This window comes from Canis lupus, chromosome 1 (assembly GCF_048164855.1).
Source record: "Canis lupus baileyi chromosome 1, mCanLup2.hap1, whole genome shotgun sequence".
In the NCBI taxonomy this organism is placed as follows: Eukaryota; Metazoa; Chordata; class Mammalia; order Carnivora; family Canidae; genus Canis; species Canis lupus.
In genome coordinates, this window is record NC_132838.1 from 120,372,379 (window position 1) to 120,395,273 (window position 22,895).

The window sequence follows — 22,895 nt, forward strand, 5'->3', positions numbered from 1 at the left end:
ACTAGTAATGTTCTCCTGGTAATCAAGGCATGAGATTTTTTTTTAATATATTCAGTTATTACACTGCATCTCGTACAAATCATGTCAATTACAATTGCCAGCCTGTGACAGTTAAAATAATTGTATACGTTTTCTAGAATTTTCCATTGGCTTGGCTAATCAAGCTAAAAAAAAATCAACACATTATTTGCATTAATTTTGTTTCTGGTCTAGTCCCACTCCTAAATCATTTGTCCATCTACTTCAAAAGGCAGAACAGTAAGTATTTTAATAATAAATATACGCACACATTCGCACCGACCTAATTTAAGGATACTTCTGTAGGTCTGGCAAGACGGAATCATCCGGTAGGGATGTTTTGTGTGACTGGGTTTATGGCTTCCAGTGGTGTGCACGCGTGCTGATGCTGGGTTCACGTTGTATACACTTGGGATATGTGGAGTCTACGTTGATAGAGACGAACCTTGTAGGAACATTGGCTTTAGCATTTTCTATTTCTGTATTCAGTCCGTAGTTCTGTCTAGGTCAGGGAAATTACACCATTTCGGTCTTTCCTTTTTGGCTCCACTGAAATAGCTCAATATCCCTCTGCACCAGGAAATGATGTATGTAATACTTTGCAGAGCGGCACTGCAAATTTGCAGCTCAAACACTAGTCTTCCACTTCCAGGAGCTCAGCGTCCTGACCGGCACTGGAGCTTTCTTTATTTGGAACTAAAATAGCTAAACACTCAGAAAGTCCCGAACATGTGAGACCGGCTGCACACGGAGTCCCCTGTGGTGTCTCAGCAAACTTCCCCAAGGCCTGGCCTCTCTCTCTCTCTTTCTCTCTCTCTCCATCCCCGTCACCCAGGGGCCCTCCCTGTCATAGCCATGAGCGGGGAGGGGTTTTGGTGACACGGAGGAGGCATTTTTGAATATGGACCCCAAAGTGCACAGGAGAATGGGAGGAGGGCCCGGGAGGCTGGCAGGGGAGCCCTTAGCTGCCTGGACCCCGCAGCCCCACCGCACACGGGGACAGTGTGTCGGGCGGTGGGGGGCAGCGTGACACGTGTGCCTGGGGAAGGCTCACAGATAGACCCTGAAGACTGAGTCAGCCTGGCCTCTTCCATCTGTAGAATAAAAAAAAAAAAAAAGAGGATCGGAAAGCAAGCAGGACAGTAACCATATCACAAGGGGCCCTCCAGCAAGGAGGAATGCAGCCCTTTCGAAATAATAGCAGCCAAAAGGATCCGAGGAACGACAGGTGGACAGACACGACCATTTCAGCAATTTTCGGGCACCTCGGCAGTATTATTTGGAGAACACTAAATAAGTCCCCCAATTCCTGAGGTCCTCCCCGCCCCCCTCTCCCCGCCCTTGCTCTCTGCGCCCTTCTAGGCCATGCCTATGGCGTCAGGCTTTTGCACGAGGGTCGGCGGCTACAGGTTGTGAGGGTCAGGGAAACCAAATATTTTTTTTTTCCCTTCTTAATGCAATCATATTCTCTTAAACATGGCTTGAACAAATCATCTCTCAAAACGTAGAATTTATTTCTCAACTTTGCCTGGAGGTACAGTGGAGAGAACAGATTTTTTTCCTCTCTCTGGCCCTTTGAGTCCTGACCATGCAGAATGGATGGCTTTAGAACTGTACACGGACAGGAAAATCAATGCGTCATACCAGGAGGCTTCAGGGGTTAGGTTCCCATGTCCATGTCAACAAGGCTATTGGTTTTTTTAATGCTCCAAAGTTATCACTTCCCGCCTGCAAGAGCCACCACTGTGACTTGTGTGGTCAAACCTTAACAAAAGAATTTCCCTTTGCCCACCGCGCGGTGGCACGGAATTTAATTACTGCGTAGGGAGAATTTTTCCACGTATGACAATCGAAAACAGGCAGGCAGGCCCCCAACAGGCCGCCGTTCCCAGGACACCTGGCTGGGGTGTTGCGGAGGGGGGTGCGGGATCTTGCTGGGGGGCCCGCACACCACGGCTGCAGGTGGCCTCCGCATTCCCGCGTGACGGCCGAGGAGCCCGGGGGTCCCTGCCGTCTCTGGGGGCTCTGGGGATGCAGCTTGCTGAGAACGGGGACCCCCGGCCTCCTCTGGGCGGGTCATCTCGGTGCCCGTTGGGATTTGGGGTGCAGGGAGTGGGGGCCGTGTCCGTTGTCTCCTGCCTGAAATGCCACTGTTCCGGGAAGGCGGCTTCGATTCGTCAGTGGAATCACGCGCCACCAGGTGAAGACCGTGCTGCTTCCAATAATACTTGTTGTCAGTAGATTTTCAACGGAGCATCCGAAAATGAGGCCTCGGTTAAACCTCTGTCGATTCCAACAGTCCAACGACCGCATTTGGTTTATCGAGCCGGGAGGGGGCCCGGGGCCCCGGCAGCCGCCTGGGTGTGCGAATCCTCGAGCCTGCAGCCGCCCTGGGTCCGGACCCCCCCCTTCGATCCGTCTCCCTGCCGGCCGCCCCCTCCCCCCCGCCGTTCCCTGGGCTGTCCTGTCGGCGGTGACACAGTGCTAACGCCGCGGTGCTGGAGGCCAGGGTGAGCATTGCTCACTCGCAGCAGGCGGATGAAAAGGCAGTGCAGATGTAATTTGTTTTCAATGGCTGTTTCAAAAGAATAATTGTGGTGACATTGCGGGATCAATATTATAGATTTTTGTTTTCAAGTACACTGTATGTGTGGTGCTAAGGGGAGGCAGGAAATACAACACTGCAGCCTGAATACAATAAAAATGGATTGAGGTCTGCGGGCATTTGTCGGCTGCTAGCCATCACGGCTTTGGAACATCATTGGTGGGATTACCGAGTTTGTCCTCTGGGTTGGCACTTCGTGGTGAATGTGCGCACATTTCCTGCAGTTTTCGGCCTCTGCTTCGGGACCCGTTTCGTGAATTTGTTGTAGAGTAACTGGAGATGAGTTTCCATACCCCGAGGCTCGGCTTTGCCCGCCGCCAAGGGCAGGTGGCGGGGCTGGTGTGTCCGCGGGTGCCTGGGAGGCGGCGTGGAGGTCCACGGGAGAGGCTGGACCTTCCCACGAGAAAACGTCAGCTTGTCACCCAGGGCAGGTGCCGGCCGGCGCGGCGGCTGCGGCGTCCTCCTGCTGCTGGGGGGCTGGGGTGGGGGCGTCTGAGGGACAGGCCTCCTGACCTTGCCTGTGGGTCCCGGGTGGACCCCCGTGGCGGGCGCACGTCCCCAGGCTCACCTGCAGGAAGCCGGGGGGCTGCACCTTCGTCCCTGGGCAGCCCGCGTGCCCTTTGGAGACGCGCGTGGCTCAGGCGGCTTGTCTGAACTGTCGCTCGAACATCCACAAATACCAGAGGAGGTGAGCGGGGCCTCCTGAGTTCAGGCGGGTTCCCTGACTTGGGGTAACTACACAAAAAGGCAGATCCCAGGGTGAAAATTATATGAACAAAGAAATTAGTAATAAAGCCGAATAAATGTAATGAGATGTGAAAGAGAGCGAGGTGCCTGTTTTCCCCCTGTCTGTCGTAATTAGCCCTTCAAAGAAATGGAAATCCCGGCAAAATACCTTTCCAGCTGCTGGCTTCAAGTCACACGTGAACGTGGCTTGTGCGGAGGTGAGGGGCAGAGAGAGCAGGACGGAGAAGGACGCCCAGGGTAGGACAGCGGGACCATCTGGCCCAGTCGGCTCATTTGACAGACGGGGAAACTGAGACACAGAGAATCTTGGGGCCCTGTCTCCTCTTCCGGGGAGTTCAGAGAGGCTGCCTGGTGTGACTTCCAACCCAAAGCTTGCCAAAGCCCATCCATGAACTTGGCTCCTCTGTGGGCTTATTTTATCTGGATAGCGTGATGTCTTTTTTGGTCTCCTTCTTCTTTTTTAAAATTGAGGATAAATATAAAATCGAGAGAGTCCCATAAAAACCCAGTTTTGCTTGCATTCTTTTGAAAGAATCCAAATATCTGGCAGCACCGGACCCATATCCCGCGTGGCGGCCCCTACCCGCCTGGAGCGGGTCCCTGCCGCCTCTTTGGATGGGGTCTCCACTCTCAGTCGCCTCAGCCCAGCGAGCGTTGGGTTCATTGGCCCTGTTGTAGGGCATTTGGCAGCATCTGTGGGGAGCTGCGACCTATCTGAAATATTTGTTAATTTGGCACAGCGAATGCCAAGGGGGCATTTCCCTCAGGGTGAGATTCCCTGAGTTCTCCTACAAAAGACTAGGGTCAGTGAATGTGAGCTGATTAGCACCCTCTGACCCTACGTGAGCAGTGTGTGTGTCTCTGTGATAGCAACTGTCTGGAAGAAATAAAAAAACAAGAATCATCTCCAAAAGAGCCAGATGTTTACATTCACACTTCCTGAGGATGTCGTTCAATAAACAGTCGCCAAGCTCCTTGCTTAGAGCTCAGATAAGAGGGAACTCCTTCTCTCAAGGAGCTCACAGTCTAATGGGAAAAAACCAAACCCTCCTCCCCCGAAATATGTACTAACTGCTTAAAGCGTAACAGTAAATTCAGGTTGTATTTCCTGAGCACCGACTGGGTACTAGGCCCCGTGATTATCTTCTAAGTCACCGGACAAGGAGAATACCCACAAAAGACAGATTATAGTGAAAAAGGCTCTATGAAAAAAAAAAAAGAAAAGAAAGAAAAGAAAAGAAAAAGGCTCTATGTATGTGTTGCGTTTGAACCTGGTTTAAGGCGGAATGAGTGTCTTAATTTAATGGATAGTTATTGTCAGCTCTGCGCTTGGCATTGTGCGAGGAGCTGGAGGTATAATGGTGAGCAAAAGAAGCATTAATCAGGGGAGGACACAGATATGTAATTCAAACTAAAAAGTGTCATGAAGGAGGAGTGCAAGGTTCTGTGAGCACGTACATGTAATGGTCATCTGACCAAGACTAGGGAAGACCAAGGACTCCTCTGGCTTGACGTCTGAACGAGGCATATAACAGAGGACCCCCGTGCAAAGACTCTGGGGCAAGAGAATGCGTGTCGTAACTGAGGAACCCGCAGAAGACCAGGGCGGGTGGAACACGGAGAGCAGGGAGGAGAGGTGCGTGAAGGGGAACTGCACACATGGATCGCTGGGTCCCAGGCCAAGCGGGCTTTTATGGTCCAGGGCGAGACGTTTGGTCTTTGTCCTCAGTGAAACAGGAAACGAGAAGAGTTTAGGCACGTGGGTGTCTACATGTGCTAATGCAAATAGGCCTGTCTTTTAAAATAAGAATTCGTCCTAAGTTGGGTTTCCCAGGAAGCATTTTCTGAGATTCCGAGATTTGTGTGTAGAACGTTCACTGGGGGGAATCTCTTAGGAGCAACACCTGCGAAGTGTAAGGAGAGCAGGGTCGGACGGAGGGAGATATCAAACCATAATGGAGCTGCAGCAGAGGCCTCAGCAAATCCTCTGGAGCTTTCTGGAGCCGGGGTGGCTCTGTACAAATGTCCTTCTACCACTACTCCCATCTGGCCAACTAGCCCCTGGATGTCGGCTGCCTCTGGGAAGGGGGTGTGATCTTGCGTAAGGCTTGGCTAAGTCCCATCATCTGAGGACAGCTTCCACAGGGGAGCTCGGCTGAGGGCTGTCAGCCGCCAATAGTCTCAGGAGCCGGGGTGAGTAAATCACACTCAGGCCACTACAGTCCACCCTTTGTGCGACACGCATCTACTCGTTTCATATAGTCAGTGTGGTAAACAGCTCTTCCAGGATCCTGGTTGGCCTCTTCTCCAGGAGGGACCGACTAGGGGAAAGTTAGTGGGACAAGCGACAATCCCCACCCCTGAAGCTGATCTTTGGCCACTTCTGTGAGTCATCATTTCTGTTTTCTGCTACGCATTATTCTTATCCTTGGCTCGAAAGTCTACTGGTCTGAGTGACTCACCTGCTGCAATGATCATCTCTAAAGGCCTTCGGGTCACCATGCCCTTTCTGATCCACGGCTGATTCATTCATCCGTCTATTTCCAAGTTAGGGCTCTGGGTCGGTTGGCTGCCCGAATTATTTAACAACAATCCTATCTCCTCCTTTCCTTTCTTGCTCGACTCTTAGCATAGGAACTCCAAACGAACAGGTGACAATTACGGCTAAATATGTAATGGGACTCTTGCTAAGTCCCCCGGTGGGGACCAGTCCCTGGTCTGGGAATCAGGACCTCTAGCTATACTGGGCTTAGAGTCACAGGGACAGCACACCTAAATTCTCCAGACCTCTAGATATACTGGACCTAGAGTGGTAGAGACAGTAAGACAAGCAGATCATCAGGAGGGACGGTAAGTGGAGGCCCACTGACTTCCGCCTTGGGTTCCTGACCCCGTCTATGCTACTTGTTAGAGAAACAGAATCCTATAATTTTCATGGCTTTAGAGTGGCTACTGAGTCCTGGAGAAGACTATCCTATTCTTTCAGGATGTCACCTCCAAGGGGGTGCCCGGCCTGGGCCATTCCATTCCTCTATCAAGCTGGCAGCTTCCCTTGTGGGGAGGTAAGTGAAAGGACCAGTGGATCTCCTGGCCGATATTCCCATGTTATAAAGCAGGGCCCTTGCATGATGTGCAACATTATGTGAGGTCTGGCTTTGGGGTTAACCCTTGCACACTAGTCCTAGCTAAGGCCCTGTGGGCAAGAAAGGGCTCTTATCCAGAGTATGGGTCAATTCTGGTCAAACTGAATCACTACCTTTCCCGGGTAGAAGCCATGCGATGTCATCACGTTACCGCCAAGTGGATGGTTAACCCTCTTGTGGTATGGTGAATCCATATCAAGGATTCAACATCGGTCTCTGTTGCTGGCAAGTTGGACATTTGGCAGTGATAGTAGCTACATTAGTCTTAGAGAAACAGGGTCCTACGATACTGGGTCCATGCATCACCTTTGGGCTACCGTGTCTCTGCTCCTTTCAGAGGCTGCCTGCTATCCCCTGCTATGTCTTTCCTTCTGCTTGATGGCTTAGTACCTCCTCCGTGCTCCCTAGTGGGCACTATCACGCATTACAAACACCCTCACCCTGTGTGCCCTCCCATATCCATCCATATACCTCTTTCTCTGATCTCTTTGTCTGCAATATTCCAATTTTTTTCCTCCCAGGCCTCTCGACCATGCAACTAAGCCACCCTCCACTGCCCATGATTCTCTATATATTCATACGTCAAGTCACCTTTTTTCCATCTATAGAGTGAATTACCAGGATCACCACCCAAAGCTCAGGCTATTGGGAAGATCTTTCCTCCCTGCTGTCTCTTAAGGCCTTTGCTGTGTGGGACCATAGTCACCAGTGGTCTCTTTGAAGCTTATATCCACATACTGATCAGAGAACTGAGTTCAGCCTTCTTCTTTCTCCATTAGTTGGTCACAAGGGTACCTATGATACCGGAGGTGTTAGCTGGGGGAGGCCCTGGTGCTACAGTAGTGGATGACACGGGGTCTGGGATACCAGTTTGCTCGCTGGCCCTACTAATGCCAATCCTTCGTCAAATTCTTCCATATTACAATGGGCTGCTCTGGATTTACCTGATCTTACAATTTGGTAGGTCTGACGAAACCTAGTTCACCACAGCTAGCTCTGATTGCATGCGTGATATTCCGCGGGCAGGCACTTTGTCTCCATGAGGGCCCAGGAGCACACTTGAGGTGTTGTTCATACGGTGTCTAATTCCTTGCTGCATACACTGTATAGTCTTTTCCCACCGGAGTCACTTCTAATAACACTGCGTCTTCCGGGCCGTGAGGGATCGCCTGCCTCCTGGACCTGCTGCTGAGCCTTTTCCTGATCTGGGGTCCCTGTCAAAGTTGGAAGACACTCTCATCACTCAGCAAATGGATTGGAGCGATGTTCTGAAATGCGGAATACCTGTCTCTAGAATCTGGGGGTGGGGGGTGGGGGTGAGCTGAGAGAGTGCTTTCTTTTTATTTGTGGGAAATGTGAGATGCAATTATTTCGATTGGGACGTCCCTGTGTGTCTTTGACCACGGGATTCCAAAAACCATTGCTGATTTGATGGGTCCCTGAATTTTCTTAGGGTTTATCTCTCACCCTCTGGAGGGCATGCATCTGATGAAGTTTGCCCATCGTCATGTTTTGGGATCTGCTGGATTTCTGTCGGGATCAGACTGGTGAATTAAATGAGATATGCCAGGAGCCACACACATATTTATCCTCCTGGCTGGGCACAGGAGCTGTTTGAGACACTTCCACTTGGCTTTCTGTACTATGAGAGCTCCTACCCAAAGGCCCAAGGAACCGATTTATTTATTTTTATTTTTATTTTTTTAAAGATTTTATTTATTTATGCATGAAAGGCAGAGAGAGAGACAGAGACACAGGCAGAGGGAGAAGCAGGCTCCATGTAGGGAGCCCGATGTAGGACTTGATCCCGTGTCTCCAGGATCACGCCCTGGGCTGAAGGCAGTGCTAAACCGCTGAGCCACCCAGGCTGCCCTATTTATTTTTATTTTTATTTTTATTTTTTTAATACATATTTTTTATTGGAGTTCAATTTGCCAACATATAGCATAACACCCAGTGCTCATCCCGCCAAGTGCCCCCCTCAGTGCCCGTCACCCAGTCACTCCAACCCCCCACCCACCTCCCCTTCCACTACCCCTTGTTCGTTTCCCAGAGTTAGGTGTCTCTCATGTTTTGTCACCCTCACTGATATTTTCACTCATTTTCTCTCCTTTCCCTTTATTCCCTTTCACTAATTTTTATATTCCCCAAATGAATGAGACCCTATAATGTTTGTCCTTTTCCGATTGACTTACTTCACTCAGCACAATACCCTCCAGGTCCCTCCACGTCGAAGCAAATGGTGGGAATTTGTCATTTCTAATGGCTGAGGAATATTCCATTGTATACATAGACCACAGCTTCTTTATCCAGTCATCTTTCGATGGACACCGAGGCTCCAATTTAGAGGTTTAACAACTTCCAAGTATGTCCATTTCAATTATACATTTTCGGGACTTGGAGATTGCCACCAGGCAGACCTACCCAGAGCCGGATCGAGGCCAAGATTTCATTTTTCGCCTGGCCCTCATGTATGCACACTCAGGTCGTTTTGCTAGGAAGCAGAGAGGGTGACCCTTCTCTTCTTCTAGAGAGAAGTTGGAGGTTTTGAGTGCTAGGGGCTGAGTCAGATTTGAGTCCTAGACTGAGGAGGCTGGCGGGAGGTTTGGTGAAGTAGCTTGGGGTGTCCCAGTGTGTGGGACGTGTGAATGGTGTTAGATAGTATAAGGGCGTGGTATTAAGTCAGAGCGAGTCACAAGGTGGGCAAGTTGTTCCTTTTTCAGTTCAACGTGTTGGAATATTTGCTGGTTCCCAGATGGACAGGTTGAAGCCTCTTGAGTGGGAGCTGAGACAGAGATGGCGTGGCAAGTGGCTGATTTTTGTAGTATTGTCTTCCTCCAACTCTGAAATAGGACTTATTCTGAGACAAGAAATAGTAAGACAGCTTCCTGCGGAGGAACCAGTGAGCTTTGTCCTTTTAGCTTATTTCTCCAGCCTGGTCCCCACCTTGGAGGTGATGTGCCCACCTCTGGGTCTTGAGGGCGTGTGTAACTGGTGTGAGCTGGGAACCCAGAGGGGCCACCCAAATTCCTCCAGTCTAAGCGGGAGGGAAAAGACTTCACCTTCTGGTTCTGAAAAATTTATGTGTAACAGAAAATGCCTTCTAGAGTCTAAACGGACTAAATGGTGAACTTTCTGGGGTCAGCAGCTGCCTCCCAAACTTGACGTGTCCTCTCTGCCATCTTTAGTTACTGGGCTCAGCTCAGGGTAAAGACCCACCTCGCTGGAGCTCACGGATCTCGTGAGGGAGATCAGAAGGGGAATAGCCTTGGAACTCAGACTTTTCTGACCAACAGTTTTTCTTTCGTTTGGGCAAGACATCAGAAGACCGTGTATGAGTCTCCTATTGCCGCTCTGCTAAATCACCACAAACTCGGTGGCTTGACCGACACAAGCATAGTATATCGCAGTTCTCTTGGTCAGAAGTCTGACACAGGTCTCGTTGGACTGAAATCAAGGCATTCCTTTCGAGGCTTTAGGGGAGAATTCATTTCCTTGCATTTTTCTAGCTTCTAGAGGCTGCCCTCATGCTCTGTTTCATGACCCTCATCTTCAAAGGCAGCGAAGTGGCATCTCTCCGACACTGTTTTTCCTCTTCATGTCTTTTTCTCTGATCAAAGCCAGGAAAGGTTTCCTTTTTTTTTTTTCCTTTTCTTTTCTTTTCTTTTCTTTTCTTTTCTTTTCTTTTCTTTTCTTTTCTTTTCTTTTTTCTTTTCTTAAGGCTTGAAGTGGTTAGTTTGGGCCCACCAGGATAATCCAGGATAATCTCCCCTACCTCCAGGATTTGTATCCTTAATCCCATCTGCAAAGCGCCTTTACCATGTAAGGTAGCGTATTTACAGTTTGTGGGCTTCGCGTGTGGACATTTCTGGGGGTCATTATTCTGTGTGCTACAGACTGTAACATTTAAAAAGGAATCTTAGATTCTAATCTCTGACCTCCCACTAGTTTGGAATTCCTTCTGAAGCATTCCTGATAGATGTGCATCACCCTCTGATTGCGCGCCCCGTCGTAGTCCACTCGCCGATGCTCACTCTATGCGCCCTGTTCCCTGTTCCTAGCGACATCTCTTTAGGTTGTTTGTTTGCATCTTTGTTTGTTTGTTTCAATCAGATCTGAATCTGGAATTTTGTAGAATGAACTCAGTAGAAAGCTATCTCAATAGGACTTTGGATCGGCTGCACAGAGCCGTGCCACGAACAAAGCTGTGTGTGCAAGTGGGTTCTGGGTGTGAGTTTGGATTCCTCCCCCCAGACACAGGATGCAGGAGGTGGCTTCTGGCACTGAGCATCAGCTTTGAGTCTCCTCTCTGTCTCGTGAGAGCCTGGGAGATGACAGTGTCCTGTTCACACGGCCCATCCATTTACTTACCCACAAATACCTAATGAACCATCGCCATATGCCAGACACTGTTCTGGATACTGAGAAGAGCACTGAACAAGGCCAAGTCATTTCTCTCCCGTAGCTTCCATTCTAATGCTGGGGGTAGGATGAGAAATAATAAATGAATAAGTCCCTTTTGTAATATCTCAGAGATAACAGACGCCGAGACGGAAAACACAGCAGATGAAGGGGAAAGGGTGGAGATGGATGGGGCTGTCCTATAAGACATGGTCAGGAAGCCCTCCCTGGGGAGGAGGCGTTGACCAACGTGGTGAATGGACTCAGTGATTTCTAGAACCAGGAAGACCCGTGGGTGTGATGTTCTGAGACTTTAACCGAGGTCTCTTATCGTCCCTGTGTTCCCCGGACCCCTCAGGACCTGGGTCATCCTGCCACCCTGCTTCCAGAAAAAGTTGCCAGGGCCGAACCACAGTGCGAGCAAAGGGACACCTTCAAAAGTTTCAGAACAGCTTCTAAAACTCACGGCAAAGGTTTTGCTTTGTCAGAGCCAGACTTGGTGGACAGCAGAGTCCTTAAGACCTCGGGGTTTGAAGTTGATGTCATCAACGGTCAGCCCGGAGGGACAGTGAGCAGCAGATGTCCCGGGGTGCAGACGAACATCCCATGGGTCGTGTGGGACGGTAAGGAGAGTTGAGTCTGTCCCCGGCAGTCCCTGGCCACGGTGAACGGTGGGTATTTCCAGCTGCACGTGTGGGTGGTACCGAGAAAGGAAGTCTCCTGCTGACGATGACGGCGATGCAGCGGGGACGTTGTGTAGGTGAGCTCTGGGGCTGTGCCCTTTGCCCTAAGCTTCTGAGCCCAGGTTCCAGTACCTGAACCTCTCCTCTAGTATCCGCGGGGTGCTTCGTTCCCAGCCGTGACTCCTGAGGACCCCGTGCGACCCCGGGGCCCTAAGAGAAACATCCAGGATTGATTGGAGCCGACGGAATCTGGCAAACAGAGGATGGACGGGTCTCATCGGTTAGCTCCGGCCTAGTAACTGCTTCGGGGACGTTTCCTTCGTGCTGCTTGGCTTGAAAACCCAAGGTGCTCGTCGAATAGGAAATAACTGAATATTTCCAGTTTGGCACGCTCTCCCCAAAGCGTGGTGGCTGAGCCCCCAGGGCTCCCCTTCTAGATCCTTCTAGTGGCTTTGCTTCTATCCCTCTTTCTCACTTGTTGGGCATAAGGAGAGCTTTCCCCCTGCGAGCAGACTGAGCCGTCGCGCTCGAAGACCAGCGTCGCGGTCAGGGCAGGGCGAGGCTTTGCTTCCCGGGCAAGTTTCTAATCTAAGCAGCTGGCAAGGGCTGGGGGAGGCTGCTGCTGCCCTGACTAATAAGGATCGAATCCCAGCGCGGCCGTCAAAACAGCTGGAGAAGCTGCAACCCCCGTTGAACCAGAATTCGGGCAAATATCTTGACGCAGAAAAACCGCGTGAGCACCCCGGTAGAAATTATACTTTTATAGTTATTTTTACATCCAAACATTACTCTTCGAGTGCCGTCATATTTTATGAAAACTTTTATTAACATTTCGAAATGACCTTCCCCTCATGGTGAGGCTATCAGTCCCGGGAGCCATAACCTATTTAAAACATTTTCATCTTTACAAACACAATAAAGTAAGCTGTCTTCAACATAGATTTGTAGATCTCATTAGAGATACTTTTTAAAAAAGGTAGTGCGTCCCCGGGGAACGTAGTGACAGGTTGTAATCTTCGCACGCAAAGTTTTGAAACACGAACACTTTGTGCAAATGGATTGTCTCATCTTGGGGGCGCGGTTGCCACTAGATCTGCTTCGTGAAGGCTCTGCTATCCGGCGGGGATGGCGAAGGCTCCGCTTTTCCAGACGGGGCAAGGGACGTTGGGTGGGGTGGAGCTGGGAGGGGGGTCCCCATGGGGTAGCCCCAGACGTGGCGAGGTCGTCCGAGGTGAGGCGAGGGGCTGGGGACCCAGGGGTGCTTGGGAGCTCACGCAGGGACCAGAGACAAACGAGGCCTTTCTTTGATTAAAGCCTGCTTGGTCTTCTAGGTTGTAAATGAGGCTTCCCCCTTGGGTGGTGACTGGCTTAGGTGGCAGTCGAGGGGGTAATTTCTCAGAAATGCTGCCTCCAGCGGGCCAGTGTTCTGGAGGCTGCCCTGCTTAAATGGTCTTTTTATGCAGCAGGATAATGGCAGCTTGCACACTGCTAAATCAGGCCTATTTTCTGAGGAATGGTTGCATTCAGGGCACTTCTAATTTGTCAGAAGAAATGCAGACCATCTCTCCAGGAGTCTGCTGGAGAGGACATCATTTCTCTGCAAGCTCTGCCTTGGGTCAATGTGCGGCTCGCCTAGCATGCCATCCCCTGTTGCTCTACCTCCCAGGGACCGCTGATTTATTAGGATTAAACAAGCCATGTCCTCTTCCTGACTCAATCCCCGGGATGAACATTCCCTCTCCCGCCACCCCTCCGCCCCGCTCTCCGGCCCCTTCCCTCCGAAGCCACAAGACAAGGGAAGGGGCCCTTTACAACATGCTCCCCATGTCCTGTGGGAAGCGGGGCCAAGCAGGTGCCACTGGGCCGGGGCCAGCGCTGGCGGGCTACGGGGCACAGCGGGTCTCAAGCAGGGCCGGGGCGGGGCTGGAGAGATGAAGCCAGAGCCGTTGGTAATAGAACACAGTCCTCTTCCCCAGTGTCCGACTGGGGAGCGGGTCCCAAGGGAACCACACTGCTGATGCCCCCAAATGTTCTTCGTGTAACCACTTCCATTGCACGATCGCTTGCGCCCCCCTCGCCCCCCAGGAAGCTCACTTAACGAAGCACCGCTCTGGCCTGGCACCCATTTTAAAGCATTTTGTTTGGCGCGGGCTTAGTCCGTGGCTATTACTGTCAGGCTGCAGGGGATGCACATGTGGTCTGGTCCCCATCTGGGGTCCCCTCTCCATCCTCTCACCCCCTGGTGACGGCCTCCGTGCTTCAGCAGCAGGGCACGAGGGGGGCCCGGCGTGGGCTCCCCAGGGCTCTCCGTGGCTCTGGCCAGATGCCGTGGGCCTGCGGTGGGCACCCCTGGGAGCCGTGGGGAGCAGTAAAGGAGCCGCCGCGTGGCTGACCCCAAGGATGGTGCAGGTGTAGACCCTCCATGAGCAGAAGCTCCCTGACTGCTGTGGTTTCCCGGGCTCCTTCTGACCCCCTGGGCTCTTCTGTCCTGTAGCTGGTTTCCCTCTGCCGAGACCCCAGGACCTTTCTCCATCCCCCCAGATGCCCGGCCGCAGGAGCAGGTGAGGTGAGGACGGTGCAGGCCGGACTTGGGGTTTGAGGAGTCGCTGCCTCCCCAGCATCGGGAGGCAGGCCTTGTCCCAGCCGGGCGGCTCTGCCTTCTGCACAGGGGTGCAGAGCCGCTGGCCTCTGGCCTCACGGCCGATTCGGGGGCGCAGCCCTGTCCTGGGCCCCGGGGCGCAGAGCCACCCGGCGTTCCGAGGGCAGGACCTCCGGTCTGCAGCCTCGCCCGATCCGGGACTCCTGCCCTCCTTCATCTCGGCGCTTGAATGATGGTTCTTTACCCCCTTTTGAGTCTGGGTCTAACTTCCCTGGCTGCCAGGCTCACCCTCCCGGGCGCCCTCGGGGGATCCCACGCACCGGGCCCTTCTGAGGGCCGGCCCGGAGTTCGGAGGCGCGGGAGGCTATGCGTGCCTGCTTCCCCTTGTTCTAGGCTGAGGCTGGCAAGGAATGGGGACTCGGCCGTTGACGTCTCTCCTCCCCTGACTGTATCTGTTTTGGCGAAATGACATTTGGCGGAAGCTTCGGTGGTGTTGGAAAAATTTGGTCCAGTTATCAAAGAGCGAGGGCATGAGGCCCAGTTCCTAGGTTAAGTCGGTGAGAAAGGATATTGGAAAGTAGGGCAGCCCGGGTGGCTCAGCAGTTTAGGGTCTGCCTCCTGCCCAGGGCATGTCCCCGGAGTCCTGGGATCGAGTCCCACGTCGGGCTCCCCCCAGGGAGCCTGCTTCTCCTTCTGCCTCTCTCTCTCTCTCTCTCTCTCTGTGTCTCTCATGAATGAATAAATAAAATCTTTTTTAAAAAATTGGAAAATAATCCACCTCCCCTTCCTTTTTGTCTAACAGTATTTCCTTTTTTTTTTTTTTTAAGATTTTATTTATTTATTCATGAGAGACACACACACACACAGAGAGAGAGAGGCAGAGACCAAGGCTGAGGGAGAAGCAGGCTCCATGCGGGGAGCCCCATGCGGGACTGGATTCCGGATCCAAGGATCACGCCCTGAGCTGAAGGCAGACGCCCAACCACTGAGCCCCCCAGGCGCCCCTGTCCAACAGCTTCTCCACTGGAGAAGCTGCATTGAACGTTTTCGACTGGGTTTCGTGGCCCGGCAGCTGGAAACTGTTGCCCTCCAACCCAGACGTCTCTCCAGCTCCCGCATCCTGGACGCTGCTCCAGCACATCAGCCTTCATGCTGCACACATGCAGGTGCTCAGGACGCCGCTGTCACCGGGGTGGAGACAGAGATGCGTGCTGGCACCCAGTTGCATGAGCGCCCAAGCCGTGTCGATGGCACAGGAGGCAAGAGGCTGTCATCGTTCACATCAGAGAGACAGGCCAGAGACACCTTTCTCAGGAAGACAAGTGACAAACTGTCACCCCCCCACCCCGGCCCCCAGTAAGCGAGGGGCGTCCTTGGGAAGCCATGGGATGCAAGGCACAAGCTCGCATTGATCACAACCCTTACGATGCTCCCAGAATTGTGCTGTCTAGGAAACCATTTAAACCGGTGAGCAGAGAATACAGCATTTGACAATGGTTGTTTTGTTTTAAGACACATGCATTAAAAATACATCTGAAATCCGGGGCACAAAGAATCCAAATAATGTTATTAAGTTTCTTGTTGAGGAAGGTCCCCTGGGACAGCTGGCTCTGCTCTTTTACAAAAAAAAAAAAACCAAAAACCAAAAAACAAAAAAACTTGCAGAACTCAACTTGTTGCGTGAACAAAGCATATTCATTTCTTTCTGCTTCTCTCTCCCTCTCTTTTTTTTTTTTTTTGCATTTTCCACTTTCCCATTTCTCCAGAGGAGACAAACAAATCTCTGAGGGGCTATTAAGCTGCAAATACACCGGAGCCAAAAATAGAAGATGCAGCCTTATAAACATTTTGCATATTTTGGTGTAATTTGTCGAAAATAGCACAAAATATGCTCACAGTTGGCATCTAGAATGCAAATATTAGGAATCCGGTCCCCTGATACACGGTGGTTTTTCAGCAGCGTGGTGCGGGCTCGGCCAATAGCTGTCGCCCGGCTCCGTGGTTTGTGGGGGCGTGAAGACTGCCGGCACTTGTGCGTGCAGAGCACGAGGGAGCTCCGCGGTGCCAGGTGACATGACACTGGCGGCCCTAGAGGTTCCGGGGCACCAAAGCCGAGAGTGGAACTCAGGGAAAACCAGAGACGTGTATTTCCAACATCAACGATGCTGCCTGTTTTTGTGAGCCGTGTGCCCGAGACCAAGAACCGAGGTGGCGGGCCACGCGGGCGGGGGGCTGGCGGACACATGGCCCTCTCCTCCCGTTCCTTCCAGAACATGGGGGTTAAGTGGTTAAGGGGCTTTCGGGAAGGAAGCCTGCGATCCGTGGGCGGGCTGGTGGGAGTCTCTCCCACCCAGGGCTTGAATGAGGCTGCCTGGTTTTACGGCGGACGGTGACTTCGTCTTCCCTCTCCTGACAGGTGAGACGCGGCCCTCCTTCGCCCGGGGGGTCCCCCCTGTACATCTGGCACCCACCTCACAGGTGAACCTTCCCGCTCCTCGATGATGACGGGTAAGAAAAACAAGATGTCTTTCTTGGTTATAAATTTAACTCTTCTATGATTAGTCTGGGCAATTAGGACACCCCTGGGGTTGAGTGTATGGCTGAGGCACAAGCTGGAAGTCTGATTAGCTCAGGTCTCTTGATGCTTGTTCCTGGTAGTAAATGCCTGGCACATACAGTATTGATTTTCATTTAGATATCTTAATGTTTCCAGACAATCCCGGCAGATGTGGGCTGAACTCAGATCCGCGGGAGCGCCGGCCTGCAATCTGCAAACATTTTTCTTGCCACTTTGTTTCATTTTTCCTAAACTTAACTGATTTGGAATCGGGAGATATAAATGAAAAATGCCGCGTTGGCCTATCAATCACGGCCTGCGCAAACATGGCCACTGCCCTTTCCTAACATCCTATTACCACCGGGTAGTTGGCTAGTCAAACAGGAATAAAGATTACACTGCAAACATCATAAGTTAGGCTTGATTTGTTGAGCAAGTAGCCTGACAATTCGGTAAGAGTTATATACCTCAGCTTCGCTGAAAATCAGGCTTGTTATGGCTCTGGTACGTCTATAAAGATTGTTCATTTCATATAAAACAGCTACCTGCACTGAACGCCCTAGAAGGAAGAATGATGCTGGTTATAAATATAGAGGAAAATCTATTTGTCTGCCCCTTCATGCTGTTAGCGAGTCACATGGAGCGGCCCTTCGGTGTTTGTCGGCAGCAGGGGGAGATCTGCGCAGCCACCTTCCCCTGCGCCAGCCCGGCCCGGATTGAAGTGGATCATCTCTCTTTGTCATATGAGATAAAGCAGTGAAGTGTGACCGGTGCCACCGCCTTGCTCTCTGCCCACCAGGGGGACGCTAATGATATTGAAAAACTAGACGGCGTCGCCTTGAAACCGAGTGCGAGGGGAAGGCTGTCTGTTGGCCGGCCGGGCTGGGTAACAGTTAACGTCAGAAAAGATAAATAGAAATTATTAGAATGGGTTTGGAAGGGATATTTTATAGGGCAGGGTTGTGTTCGTTTAAAGATACATTATTGGACTGTTATATCTGATTTCAAGCGGCTGGGTAATTAAAATGATTAACGTCCCTTACTCATAGGGTTCAATTCATTAAAGTTTTAAGCACCCATTGTGCTCACAACGGAAGGAGGGCACATCCGCGGCGACTCACGCCGGGGATCCCTCAGTCCGGCCCCCCGGTTGTTTCCCCGGGTGTCTCAAGGCCCCGCGTCCCCTTTCCCGGCTGTGGGAGCACCTCGGGGAGAAGGAATCAGCCGTGAGCACCCACCCCTCGGGCCCTTGCTCGGAGACGAGGAAGGCGGAGAAGCCAGAGAAGCAGGAAAACCCTGCTAAGGATGCTCGGCTCCCAGGTACCAGCTCTTTCCAGCTGCTGGGGTCGGGAACCGGCGCCTTTTGGGGGTCAGCAGCGGCGGCCCAATCGCACGTGCAGCCCCCAGGGACACGACGTCAGCAGAAGGCCTGAGCAGGGCGGCCGCATCTTGCAAATGAGGTGCAACACGCCGCGGACACAACTGTCAATTTAAATGCACCCAAAATAGCGGTTCTGGTGTTGTGTTTCTTATTTTTACATTTAGAAAGTGTCCAGCCAGTGCGCTGGTGGGAAAATGAGACCACTCGAGTGACGGCACAATAAAGCTGCTGTCGTCGTTAGGGTCCACACGGTTTTGCCACCTTGCTCCCCGGTGTTTGGGGAGAGAGAATGACGTAACCCTCTTTACTAGTCTATGCAAACCTTAACCAGCAGTTGCGGTGATTTACGAGACTGCTCGAGACACCAACTAATTTTTTTAAGGCAAAGATATGGCTTGGGATTTATCACCTTTTGGCGGATTCTGGGGGGAGTCGGTACCAGCGCTGCCCAGCTGTGTGACCTTGAGCAAGACAGTTAACCTCTCTGAGCCTCAGTGTCTTTATCTGTAGGATGGAGATACATACATCTCCTTTATAGGATCGTAAGGATTAGAGTGTTAATAGGTAAGTGCCTAGTAGGATGCTTGGCCCAGAACAGGTGCTTAATGCATGAGAACTAATATTCTCACATCCATTATGATGTCAATAACAGTATTTAGAATCTTATGCATGTCTGAATGTTGTAGACACGGAGAACCACAAGAAGGTGCAAAACGGAGCCAGGCATTCCTAGCCAGGGGCCTCAGGAGTGTGGCCCATATGCTGAGCTGCCAGTTTCTTTGCCGGCTTAAGAAGTCCCCAGCCATCTCTTTGCCCAGATCATTTGTTGACTTGGAAACTTCTGGAGAAACTAGATCTGGTCTATACTTCATTTAATCGATGTCAGAATGCACACAAGTGTGTCTGAGAGAGAGAGAGACAGAGACGGTGAGAGACAGAGTGACATCATAAATATTGCTGCAGAAGATTTCAGGTCACTGTGTAGGGAGGCTGGCCGAGAGAGGGATACCAGGGAGCATGAAGTGGGTCCTCCCCTAGTACTGGGGTCCCGGGCATAGACTCCATGACTCTCCCGTTGCTCTGCTCTCCCTGGAGTGGGGTACTGGAGGCCACTGGGAGCCCCTCATGACCAACCATTCCCTGCCTTTTACCCTGCATTGCAGCCCTGAGTACAGAGGTCTCCACCAGCTTGGCAGAAAGACACCACACTATTGATGCTTCTACCTTGTTTTCAGGTAGGATGGCCATACGCCAGTGACGGCCCAGGTCAGTCATGGTTAACGCTTGTTTCCATGTAACGAGGCCTTTTTTAATCTGCAAAGTGGCCCAGTTGGTGTGATAGATCACATCATCACTCCAGGCCAGGAGGTGATTAGGGCAGCAGGCATTTGAGACATTACCCTGAGTAACTTGGAAGGCCGACTGCAACTACGGACCCAGAGTAGGGGAATCGAGGAGCCTGTCCCAAGGTCGTCCGTGTGAAGGCAAGGGCATGGTGGGTGCATTGCTTGGAGGGCAGCAACAGTGACGCATTTGCTTCTGGGTGTGGAATCCACGCTCATCATAAGGAAAAATGGAATGTTACACAAAATATCATTTGAAGTGTTTACGACGAGAGTTTACTTCTAGAGAAAAGTTCATTTTAACTCTTGAGACCAAATTATTGATAAAGTTTTTTAAAAAGTCAAGCCTCCCAACCATTTCATGACTTGTTCCTCTCCTGGTTCTGCTCTGAAATTCTTCAGGGTAGGCTTTGGTGAATGTCGGGTCAAAGTCTATTGTTATTATGGACGATTATTATTATATAACTGTCTTCATTTGGACTTGGCAGGAGTCTAAAAGAATATTGGAAATTAAGAAAAAGGGAGCGTAGGTAAATAGTGATTTTCTTTCACCCTTTGAAGGCTTGTTTCTTTTGTTTGTTTGTTGGTTGGTTGGTTGGTTTTGTTTCCCATTTTGGGAAAAATACCGTTGTCCCATATTGATGTCGTTCTAATCAAAATCACAAAGTCTCACATGTTGTGCTTCCAAAATTAGGTTTCCAAATCAGGATGCAGTTGGGCCAAGACTGCATGGGTGGTTGGCCATGGGGAGGTTTGTTACCAGCAGAATGAGGAATAATTTCCCACGATGTGTTATTTCTACTCCCTTTAGACGCTTTTTTTCTACTTTCTATCAGACCTACTTGTGGGTTGCAGGGTCCTTTCTTCTTTTGTGGTATCTGCCCTGGCTCCCTGGCCATCAGGGGGTGCAACCTGGTGCCCCTCAGGTCAGTTTCAATCAGAAAACACATTTGATGCCCACTGTGCGCGCGCACACACGCACACACATGCACACACGCACACGCACATACGCAGGCATGCGTGCAGTGTACACACACATTTAAATGGAATGAGCTGCTTACATTTAAAAAAAGACTTTAGATCGAGCTGGAAATCTGTCTTCTTTAGGAAAAGAGGAAGGGCAGAGGAGGAGATGCCAGTGCTGGGCCTGCATTTCTGCAGAGCAGCAATCAGCTACTACAGCCAGCGCTGTCCTCTTAAAAGGGGAATGTACTCTCCCTTCAGCCACGGCCCCACTTCTTCTTCCTTAGACCAGGGCACCTGCTTTTGTTTATCTTCTCCGCCAGGCCCCTCTAGGCTCACAGGCTTAAAACCCTTGCTATACACAGGTAGGTGCTTAGTGAATGCTTAACAAAGGAGTGAGCACATGAAACTGCAAATGACTTCAAGAACAACAGGGGTCACTTGCTGGGCGCTTGGGTTCTCTAGTGCTGGGTGAGGGTGCTGGAGTCCCACAGCTGAGGTGCATGACGGATGACAGCAGCCCAGGACTTACTAGCTGGGAAGATCGGTGCACATGGTGAGAAGCATCTATCTGCGACCCCACTCGAATCCTTCAATCTGTACTATTGGTCACTAAAATGGGAGAGAAGATGGCCCAAGTCAACCTTTCCCACCTCCAGAGTAGGACACCGGATGACTTATAATCATATGTTGTTCCCCTGACTCAACACAACATCCATGAGTGTGGAGTGCACAGCGGACGCTGTTAGATGCGGAGTCGTGGTACGACTCACCCGAGCTAGTGGGCAAGTTAAGACCCACAGGATTACTATAAACAATGGAAGTGGTAGCGTCCACAGAAGGTTTCTTCCTTTGCCCATCTATGCACATTTTTCCCCTTCCACCCTGTCCTCAGCCTCAGGGGGCTGGTGTGTATGGATTGCAACAAGGGGTCTTGTGTCATCTGGATTCTGGCTGGGTCCTGATGGAGGGAAGCCCTGCCAGGAGGTTGGAAGGGAGGCTGGCAGGGCAACTGAGGTCAAAGTTTTTAGGCTGCTGGGTCCCTCCTTCGGTGGATGCTCCCTTGGCTGAAGATCCCAGCCATTCTCAAGAAAGTATAAGACTCTCTCTTTCCAGGCACAGGAACCTCCCCTTCCCCCATTCCTTTAGTCCTAGACATTGGATTCTACACTGTGTCTTGAGGTTCCTCTACTGCCGCTTTCCACCCTGTAATGCACCTGTTTGTAAATAAATCTTCCCTGGAGCATCCTCACTGGAGTGTGCCAACTGCTTTCTGATGGGATCCTGACTGAGAGAAGGCCACAAGGGAGGTGGAGAGGTAAACTCTCCATGGAACAACTGAAGAAGGAGAGGGGATGGAGTGAGAGAAAGAGCATTCCACTCGGAGGAGACAGCATGGTGCTGACACACGGCACCAGGGCAGGGAGAGCAGAGACATGGAGCTTTCTCTGAGAATAAAGAGAATTAACAAAGCAATGGGGATTATGATGGGAAAGTCAGGCTGGGCTTGTTCTTGGAGGGACTGGTTTCTAAGTTAAGGACGTTGTTCACTGTGAGTTGGGGAGGCCCAGAAGGGAGATGAAATGACTGGAGCTCACATTTTTGATAGAGAATATAAGAAACAAAAATCTCTAAATGTACATTTGGCATGGAGTTTTCCATGGAAATAGCCAAAAGGATGTAAATATAGGGGAAAATCTGTGTTCATACTGGAAACCAGGGAAGACAGCCAGCCATATCACAACATTTTGAAGAAAATTTCTGTGAAATATACAACCATGAGCACCAGTCCAAGGGGAGGACCTGTCCACCACTGGCTTCAAGCAAATGGGCAGCTTACCTGGAAGGAGTTTAGAAGGATCTCATAGGGGATCCTGTAGCAGAGAGGGTGCCACGGGGCTGAGAAGCAGGAAGTTTGGGCCAGTCTGGGTTCCCCACAGTGCAGAGGGCAAGACAGGAAGCTCCAAATTGGATACCGGTCTGACCACTTGTTATCCATGAGGTTGGGTAAGTTATGCATCTAACGTGGTGCCTTAATTTCATCATCTCTAAAATGGAGTCAGTCATCATCCCAACCTAAGAGGTTTGATATGAAGACTGACGGATGGGATCCTTGTAGAGCACGTAGAACAGAGGTCCAGGGGAAGGAGGCAACAAATGCTGGGTAGGGTTGACCATGCCTGTGTTCTGCAAGTGCGTCAGGATGGAGAATCCCATCCTAGACTTACTCCCAAATCTATAAGTGAAGAGTCAGTTTCTTATGAAAGGGAAAATGGGATGGCCATAAGGGAACAAATTCAGGAGATAAAGTCCAGGAGATTCAAATCACATGTGATAGCAATTCCAGAAGGAAATCACATAGAGACAAAGAAAGGAAACAGTCTTTGAGTTCAATAAAAGCTTAAGCTTTTAGATGAAAACATTCGCTGAGTACCGGTCATAATTAATGAGTAGA

The 22,895-nt window shown here is 50.9% G+C and overlaps 2 long non-coding RNA genes across 2 annotated transcripts in view; both read left to right on the forward strand.

Moving 5' to 3' along the window:
- LOC140608044 (uncharacterized) overlaps positions 1–16,812 on the forward strand; it is a 317,427-nt gene extending 300,615 nt beyond the window's left edge. The window contains exon 5 of the long non-coding RNA XR_012010001.1: positions 16,613–16,812. This is a non-coding gene — a long non-coding RNA (uncharacterized lncRNA). The remainder of the gene's footprint in view (positions 1–16,612) is intronic.
- A 2,259-nt stretch (positions 16,813–19,071) lies between these two features.
- LOC140608052 (uncharacterized) overlaps positions 19,072–22,895 on the forward strand; it is a 50,067-nt gene continuing 46,243 nt past the window's right edge. Inside the window, exon 1 of the long non-coding RNA XR_012010010.1 lies at positions 19,072–19,369. This is a non-coding gene — a long non-coding RNA (uncharacterized lncRNA). The remainder of the gene's footprint in view (positions 19,370–22,895) is intronic.